General features: G+C 31.4%; 1 long non-coding RNA gene across 1 annotated transcript; it reads left to right on the forward strand.

The window, feature by feature from the left end:
- The first annotated feature begins 234 nt into the window (after positions 1 to 234).
- On the forward strand, positions 235 to 9,128 carry LOC126886853 (uncharacterized). Its single transcript, XR_007698793.1, has 3 exons — positions 235 to 474; positions 6,255 to 6,385; positions 8,727 to 9,128. It is a non-coding gene; the product is annotated as an uncharacterized LOC126886853 (long non-coding RNA).
- The last annotated feature ends 708 nt before the right edge of the window (positions 9,129 to 9,836 follow it).

Consider the following 9,836-nt stretch of genomic DNA (forward strand, 5'->3'; position numbering starts at 1 on the left):
TTTGGATTACTTATTCGACAACGAATATTTTACTGTGCAACCATTGTATAACTAGACCATAGTAACTCAAACTAATGTCGAAATTTGTTTTATTTGAGACAGTCATTTTATCGGATTTTATTTGAGATTTTATTTTATATATATATTATCATCGGATATATATATATCATATATATATATATATATATTATTATATATCATCGGATTTTATTTGAGACAGTCACTAGATGTCACCACTCTTTCTATCTCAATTGAATAGAAATCTACTAATATTTTTTTAGCTACGCTATAATAGATGGTGCCGCGATAACTAAAGTCAGCGTCCATTTTGTTCCTCTAAATTCAGTCTACCAGTGTTGCAATATCTCATAGACAGTGATATAGTGGCAATAAGTGTATTTACACCTACAGTTTAGTGTTTCCGTGAAGAATATTAATATTTTTACCGTATAGGAAATCTATAAAATATTCGAGGTAAGTAAAATATTTAAATCCTACGTTTTTAAAATTTAAATAAAAAATTTACACATGAAAGATTGTATGTATAAAGGGAACCGAGTAAAATTTTGACATGCGTCAAAATTTTCAATGTGATTTAAATATATTCATTTTTTAAGATTCCTGAGAAAACTAATAAATGTTTTTGAAAAATTTAAACGAGTTAGAATTAAAAATTACATTATTACCGAGGGCCGAATATCCCTGAAAACTTCTATAATGTTTATTTTAATAAGACACATCGGTGAAAATAAAAAAGAAAATTTAGTGTGATTTTTAATTGAAAATATTTCATTTAAAAGAAACTTTTTATTTATTCTAAGGGACTTCGGCCCTCGGTAATAAAGTAGTCTTTCATTCTGCATTTAAATTTTTCAAAAATACTTTTGAAACTTTTATACTTTAGTATAAAAAACAAATATAAACAAAAATACTTTAGTTTTTTTAGGATTCGAAAAAAAAAAGAATTCATTTAAAACACATTGAAAATTTTGACATGAATAAAAATTTTGCATTTTGCTCCGTTCTCCTTAAAAGCAACTCATTTTGTTTTCTTTCTTAAAAAATTATAATTTTGAAACTTTACACAAAGTTTCTTTTTTAAACAATGATATAAATTATTTTTATATATTACCGTATTTTAAAGCCATAGGCGCAAAATTTCGTGATAATGTGTTTTCAAAGCATTAATTTTTTTCGAATCCTGAGAAAACTATTAAGTATTTTTGAAAAATTTAAACGCAGAATGAAAGATTGCCTTATTACCGATGGTCAATAGTCCCTAAAAACTTCTATAATTTTTATTTTAATAAGTTACAGGGGTGAAAAAAAGAGAAAATTTAGTGTGATTTTTAATTACAAATATCTCATTCAAAACCTTTAGTAAGTTAGTTATGGTAGGGGAGCCCCAGCGGGGATTTTTGCAGTTACTCGAGTGCGTCAGATTATCATATGGGGAAAAACTTGGTACCCTGAAGATATACCTCTACCATATATTGGCTCTTAACACAGGGGCGTTCGTTAAGGGGGGTCCGAAAACAAATTTATCCTTAAAAAAACTAGAAATTGTCAGATTAAGATAAGGTAAGTTAAGTACATGCGAAAGAGTATATATTTTAAAAATCTGACGATTTGAGCAGGGCGTAAGGAAATGGGAGAGTCCCAAAGTTTCACAAGAAAAAAGCGAATATTTCTCGAAATGAATGACAGATCGAAAAACTGAAAAATATGTGTTCAATATTTTTGAAAAATCTCGAACGATACCAAACACGACTTCTCACGGAGAGGGGAGGGGAGGTAAATTTAATATTTTAAATACGAATTCCGCGATATTTCTCGAAATGAACGTCAGATCGAAAAACTGTAAAATACACTTATTCAATATTTTTTAAAAATCTATCGAATGGTACTAAACACGACCCACCACGGAGGTGTGGTGGAGGTTACTTTAAAATCTTAAATAGGAGCCCCCATTTTTATTGCAGATTTGGATTCCTTACATAAAAATAAGTAACTTTTATTTAACGGTTTTATTTAACGGGTAAATAAAGAAAACTTTATTTAACTTTTTTTGGTTTTAGGACCTACTCTTCAAAACCCAATATGTCGCCATAACGCTCGAGGGACTGCACATTTAGCATGCTTTGCTCCCATACAACGGTACAATATTTCAAAATCTCTAAATTTTAAAGAACCGCTTGGATTGCCATGAAATTTGCCATACACATAGCTAACAAGTCAAAGAATAAAAGTGATATTGTACCGATGTGTGCTTTTGCCTCGGGGTGTGTTTCGCCCCTTCTCGACGGTGAAAAACTATATGTCCAATATAAGTCCGGAAATTAATAAAATGATTAATTTTAAGCAACCCTGCTCTATAGAGTTTTTTCATTAATACTCTTTTAGTTATTTGCGAGTGAATATATTAGTGCAGTCACTGAAGGTGGATATGAGCTATGACCTCCGATTTCGTTAAACCTCCATCGATTTGCATGAAAATTGGTGAGTGGTTAGAGGATATCTTAAGGAAGAAAGGTGACGTGGTGCCAACTTGCGCTTTTACCCTGGGGGTGGATGCCACCCCTTCTCGTGGGTGAAAATTATTTTATTAAAAATAACCCCATAATGCGGTAGAGGGACAAATTATAAGCAAAATTTGTTATATAAAGTTAAAATTAAAATAAATCAAAACTTTTTGAGTTATCAAAGATCAAAGATTTTAATTTTTCGTAAGAAAAATGCATATTTTTAACCGATTTTTCATAAATAATTCAAAAACTATAAGATTTTGCAAAAAGTATTACTAAAATTGAATCTAATAAAAAATAAAATAAACTATTTACTAGAAAAACCTTTTAATTTTAACTAAGTAATTGAATTTTATATTTTTTGGCCAGTACCCAAATCTAAGTAGGTATTCAAGCTTAAATAACGGGAAAATGATGCATTTTATAACATAAACTTATTAAATATTTGTCAAAAAACTTCTACATATCAAATTAGCTCCCGAACAAGTTGATAGCATTAAATTTATGCTAAAAAAATTTTTCAAAATTTATATTTTAAAATTTTTTCCAAAATGTTATTGTTTCTTTAATAACTCCGTTAATTTTTACGATCTCAGGTTCGCCTGAAAACCATTTAAAAGATAATTCCAAGAGCTATTAAACCACGTTGAATTTAATCTTTTAAACCTCTTACTTTTTTAAAAATAAAAGGTTAAATGGCCCCGGTTACATGGTTCTCGCAGCAAAATTTAAGCTTTAAAAGTCTCTATTCGGTAATTTTGTACCCTACCGAAATACTAAAAAGGGTATAATATTTGATACAGAAAAAACTAAAATTTGGTTATATATCATTTTTTACGTATATTTAGTATTTTTAAAGTTATTATCAAAGGAAAATGAAAAGTACGATAATTTTAAAAATTCTGCTTTTTTGAATTATACCTTTTTTTCAAAAATATGCATTTTTAACCGGTCAAAATTATTGAAATCATTACTTACACTAATATATAGAAATTCTTGTAAGGTTTACTATAAATTTTAATTTTTGTGGAAACTGCGAATGTTTTATTTTTCACTTTTTTCTGAAAAATTCGAAAGGGTGGTTCTCTTATTTTCATCATAACTAGTTTAATTTTAATGCTATTAACTTCTTCGTAAGCTCAATTGATAGGTATTCCGAAGGGTACACGACAATTATACCGAAATCATTAGACCGAAAGCAGTAGACCAAACTCATTGGACCGAAAAGAACTTTACCGAAACCTCACTAGAGCGAACAGCATTAGACCGAAATGATACATATTATGTAAATTAAAAAAGATTGCAGTAAATTATGCGAAGATTTTGTATATCTGTCTTTTTGTTTATTGAATTTTTTTGTATTATTTTATATAATAAAATTCGTCTATATTATAGACCGTGTAAATTTTTACTCTGTACAGTCTGATATGAAATAATTTTCATCCGTTAAACAAATTAGTGAAGGTAAAAATAAATTAAGGCTAGAGTGACGTGAACGCCATTTTAATTGTTTCTAATAATAATCCAAATAACATTTAGTTGTATTGTAGTTACATTTGTCTTATCTCTTTTACTGCGACAAGTAAAACGAAAAAGAAAAAAATAACCAAAAAAGAAAGCAAAAAATAACAACCTCTAAACTCGCCAGTAGGTAGTTTGTGTTGCCAGTCCTAAGTCTGGGTAAAGGATGAAGGGAGGTTGATGCTACCCTTGTTCAGATTACAATCCTGTTTGAGCACGCTGTATTATGTACTTATGCTTTCCGGTCTCCTACTGTTCGGTCTAGTGAGGTTTCGGCAAAGTGCTTTCCGGTCTAATGAGTTCGGTCTACTGCTATCGGTCTAATGATTTCGGCTTTATTACAGTAAACCATTCCGAAGTACTTTGCCAAGAGCTTAGCAGGTATATTTTATAAAACGCACCGTTTTCAAGTTATTTAAGCTTGAATACTTAGATCTGAGTACTCGTCGAAAAAAAATGTACATTCAATTACCCATTTTTGGCAATAACTTTTTTTTGTAATAACTTTTTTGCAAATTATTATAGTTTTTGAGTTATGTGTGAAGAACAGCTTTAAAACAAGCATGTTTTTACGAAAAAATAAAAAATTTATCTTTAATACATCAAAAAGTATTGATTTATATTAATAACTATATACATCAAATTTTGCTTAGAATGTGTCCCTGTATCGGTTTGTCGTATTATTTTTAATAAAATAATTTCCATCCCCGAGATTTTGAGAAGGGGTGGCATTCACATTATATCAATTATATTAACATAATATCAATTTGCTTAGTTATGTTATTTAGGTATGTGACATCCACGTTGCACCTCTCATTTTAAAAATTAATTACTCAGTGATTTGACAACCGATTTTGAAAAACTTTATATCGCTGGATAGGTGAATGACATTTCTTTCAATTTACAAAAAAATATACTGGGTGTTCCATGAAAAAAAAGTCAACAACGTTTTTTTCAAAAATCCGCCATTTTTCTTTTCGTATTTGAAAGCGATATAGAAAATTCAATCCATTCAGACAAAACTTTCACTAAAATAAAACATTTCAGCGAAAACCGCATATTTCTGTCTTGAGCCGTTTAGAAGTTATATGCAGTTAAAATGGGGAAAAATATAAGTGGACACCCGGTATTATTTGTTGGTGCAACTGGACATTAATTTTTGAGTTATTTGCGAAAAACTGTCTCAAAACATGGTTATTTTGTTAAAAAATGAACATATTAACTCACAAATAACTCGAACATAACCTTGACTTAGTGAAAAAACTCAATAAAACAAAAGGTTCTTAAAATTAGTCAGTTTTCCATTTGGACGTATATTTTATAACCGCCGAGAAGTAGTAAAACTTACCTCCAAGGCAAAAGCACACATCGGCACAAAATCATTTTTTTTCTTTGACATGTTAGCTATGCGTACGCCAAATTTCATGTCAATCCAAGTGGTTCCTTAAAATTTACAGCAAAAACCGTGAGAAAATGTACTATTTCTGTTTATTCTAACGTACTCTAGGTTTATAACCAATGCGTTTTGCCTGTACAAACGTATGGAGAAGAGACTTTAACACCGACGCAAAAATCCGCAAATAAACTCAGAGTTACACAACGAGCCATGGAACGTGCAATGCTAAACGTGAGCCTTCGAGACCACAAAACAAACCAACAAATCACCAACAAATCAGGCAAAGATCAAAGACGTCATCGAAATAGCTACAACGCTTAAATGGAACTGGTCAGGACACTTAGCTAGAACACAAAATGGACAATGGATACGAAGAATCATGGAATGGAGGCCCAGAAACTATAAAAGAAGCCGATCACGACCACCGACCAGATGGACCGACGACATAAAAAGAGAAACTGGTTACAAGCGGCCCAGTGTAGAGAACACTGGAAAGAACTAAGGGAGGCCTATGTCCAGTAGTTGGCATGATTGGCTGATTGATAATGAAGGGACTTTCTGTAATAACGTAATCTTTCATTCTGCTTTTAAATTTTTCGACTGTAATAATATACGCCGTCTGTAATAACGTAACGGGCCGTCTGTAATAACTTAATATTTCATTCTTATTTTAAATTTTTCGAAAATATATGCCCTTAATTATTAACATCATGAATCCCTTGAATATGCCATTTGGTATATTAAAATTTTAATGAAGGTGATTTTGAATTTAAATAATGTTACTTCAGTAATAAATAAATGGCTTTTTACAGATGTCTGGAAACTGGAAATATATGTGCGTATTTTAAGTATGGTTTATCACCTTATAAAAGTCCTGGATTAAGACTCTTCAGATTTCCAATAAAAAATCTTTTGACTTGTAAAAAATGGATAGTACACTCTGGTAAATAAATATTAACTTTATATTTTTGTATTTTACACCGTTACGCAATTAACTTTTTTTCCATTATTTTTTCATTATTGCCCCAATGCACGCGTCATATTCCATCCATCCATCCAATGGCACTACAGCCCAAATCGAGCCTTGGTCTCCTTCAATAAGCTTCTCCAATCATTTCGATTTACCGCTGTTCTTTTCCATGAACGCGTTCCCAAGAAGTTCCTGGCATCCTCATCGACTTCGTCTTACCATCTCTTTTTAGGTCTTCCAACAGGTCTTCTTCCCTGCATTCTTGCATTCAGCAATTTTCTGGGGATTCTATTCTCATGCATGCGGACCACGTGCCCTGCCCACCGTAATATCTGCAGTTTAGTGTATTGTGCTAGAGTTTGTTCGCTATATTGCTCGTGTATTTCTATGTTATACCTAATTCGCCAGTTGTTATTGTCACTTATTGGGCCCAGTATCCTACGCAATATTTTTCTTTCAAACATATCTAATGCATTGGCAGATTTCTGTGTCACCACCCATGTTTCACAGCCATAACTTACTATGGGCCTGATTATTGTTTCATAGACCCGGAGTTTTGTTTTTATTTTTTTTCCATTATTTTTTCATTATTGCCCCAATGCATGCGTCATATTCGAGATGCATTAATTTGAATTTTATGTTTTTGTTGGTACAATAACTCCTGTGTTAACAGCCAACTGTACTAACAGCCAGTTTCAAAATTGTCCAAACCAATTTTATGTAGATTCCTTATTTATGATCTGGTATTTACGGCCAGCTTTATAATGCGGACGAATCCAAATAATCTCATATAATTTTAAAAGCCCATTTCATAGAAATTGAGCTGTTGATATCGATCAAATATTCTTGTCTGCTTTATGCAAATACCAAATGAGAGTGAGGTATCTGTTCCTCCAGATTGTGTTGTTGAGACATCCTGCTGTTCTGTTCTCCCATTCTCGAGAAAATAAGTTTATTCTAACCCAAACGTCCTCACTGTATGATCTGTAAGTTTCATCCGTTCAAAGTGCTCATTTTTGAAAAAAAAATGTTTAAAGTAAAATTTTTAATTTTTTTTTTAATTTGAAAAAAAATCCTTTTTTTTTAAATAACTTAAAAATTATTCGTGATACCAAAAATCTCAAAGAGTAAAAAAATGTATGTCTTGCATTTTTCCATGTTTTGAATGTTTTTATTTTCCTGTAAGACAAACATTGGTTAAGATATGCCTGTCCAAAATTTGCACATACTCGTGATTAGTGACTCGTTCAAAATATTTTAACTATAGCATGCTACAGCGTTTTCAAAAATAATCACTTTGAACCCATGAAACTTACGGATCATATATACAGTTGAGTCCGCGAATCTTTACCCGTGCGTCATCATTTAAAGCATACGAAATAAGGCGATGATAAGTCGGAAATTGAAATTTACTTTGCGTTTAGTAAATTTCAATTTCCGACTTATCATCGACTTACTTCGTACGCTTTAAATGATGACGTACGGCTAAAGATTCCCAGACTCAACTGTAAACAATAAATTATAAGTAAAGTAACCTCAATCTGAAATTTTAATTGCACGTTTATCTCTATTAAATCATTATAAGTTTATTTTTAATTTTGTTATATTAATATAATTCTAATGTTGAATGGGTTGCACGTGAGACTTCATTTTGAATGAAGTAAAAGACAGCCGTACTCTCAATCATTTATTGTAATTTCCGACAAAATAACTTCCTGTCGGAAGTTACAATAAATGATTGAGAGTACGTCTGTCTTTTACTTCATTTAATCTAATTCTATCTAATTTTGTAAAACTTCGAAGTTCGTCCGTCCATCTCATCCGCGGTCTTCCTCTTTTTCTTTTCTGTTTCCATGGTCGCCAGTGTAGACTTCGCTTATTCCATCTTCCATCTTTTTGCAGCAGAACGTGGCCGGCGAAATTCCATTTAAGTTGTGCAACCTGTCTTAATACATCGTTCTCCTTTGTTTTTCTCTTATCCACGAATGTCTTTTCCTGTCTTTAAGACCGATACCCAGCATCTGTCTTTCCATTGGTCTTTGTGTTTTGGATATTCTGTCAATGTTTTCTTTTGTGAAAGTCAAAAATCCATGTTTTTGAGCCATATGTGATAACTGGTAATATGCACTGGTTGATTACTTTCGTTCGAATATTATTGAGGGTACTTTTTATGCTTTTAAAGTATACATATGATAGTTTAATATTGTGAATATAATTGAATATATTTTGAATACAGAACTTAAATTGTTTTTTTTTCTTTACTGTACAGAAAGTTGATTTTTTTCAGTGGTGCTAAATATTAATATTGTTGTAGGGAATGCCGCATTGGGAATTCTCGAGTTTAGCGAGCGGATTTAAAAAAAAATATATACAGTAAGCATTTTGATGAAATTTTTTTAAACACGAAATATTTATCCGCTACTGCTGTACCAAAAAAATACAGTGAGGAAGAAGAGGAAACTTTGTTACCGACACCACGTGTTTTACATACGTATTCGAGAACAAAACAACCATCAACCAGTGACGATATAGTTTCTAACAGTGATAATTCTGAACTTAACGATTTTGTCGCTATCACCATTGGTCAAGAAAAAAAATTTATAATTATCATACACTTGAAAGGAAATTGTCTGCATCTCGAAAACGGATTAATCTTCTGGAAACTCGTATAACAGTACTAAAAAGAAGTCCGGTTAAGATTGGACAAAATCTGTACAAACTGCACCAAAGCCACAAAATCAGTTTTCCGCTGCGTTGCTGAAAATGCAGTTGCATAAGAAAAACGACGTATTGGTCACCAATAGAAAAAACTGCTATTGAAACTTTTTATAAAGGACCTAGCACGTATAAATTTCTGCGTCGAAAAGGAGTTGCATTACCAGCGGGTCCAACACTAAAAACATGGATTGCAAACTTTACCTGTAACACCGGTTTCAATAAAAACATATTTTATATTATAAAAAATAAAGCAGTAAGCATGTCTCCTACAGAGAAAAAATCAATTTTAATATTCGATGAGATGGCCATTAAGAGTACAATAGAAAACTTGATATTATTGAAGGCTTTGAGAAGAGAATACTATTTTTTTGCAATACTTTGTAATTTAAAATTATTTCATTAATATTAATATTCCTCATTATTCCTTTTCATAAGGGTGGTGAAAAATCTAATTTTAATTTAAATTTACTAATTTAAAAATCGATGAAAAATTTTTTTTTGTGCCGATGATACCAGTATCCCTTGGAGCAACTAAAGTATTGCAACTCTTCATGCAACTAGGTATAACTTCTGACCTACTTACGAGAAAAACCTAGGCTGACTCTAATTTACTACCTTTTAACGTGCAGAAGACAGTAGCATTATCCTATAAAGGCTCTTCAATCCTTGCTTCTTAATAACAGCCCGAACAGTACCGTCGATTTTG

Source organism: Diabrotica virgifera, chromosome 6 (genome assembly GCF_917563875.1).
Source record: "Diabrotica virgifera virgifera chromosome 6, PGI_DIABVI_V3a".
Taxonomy (NCBI): domain Eukaryota; kingdom Metazoa; phylum Arthropoda; class Insecta; order Coleoptera; family Chrysomelidae; genus Diabrotica; species Diabrotica virgifera.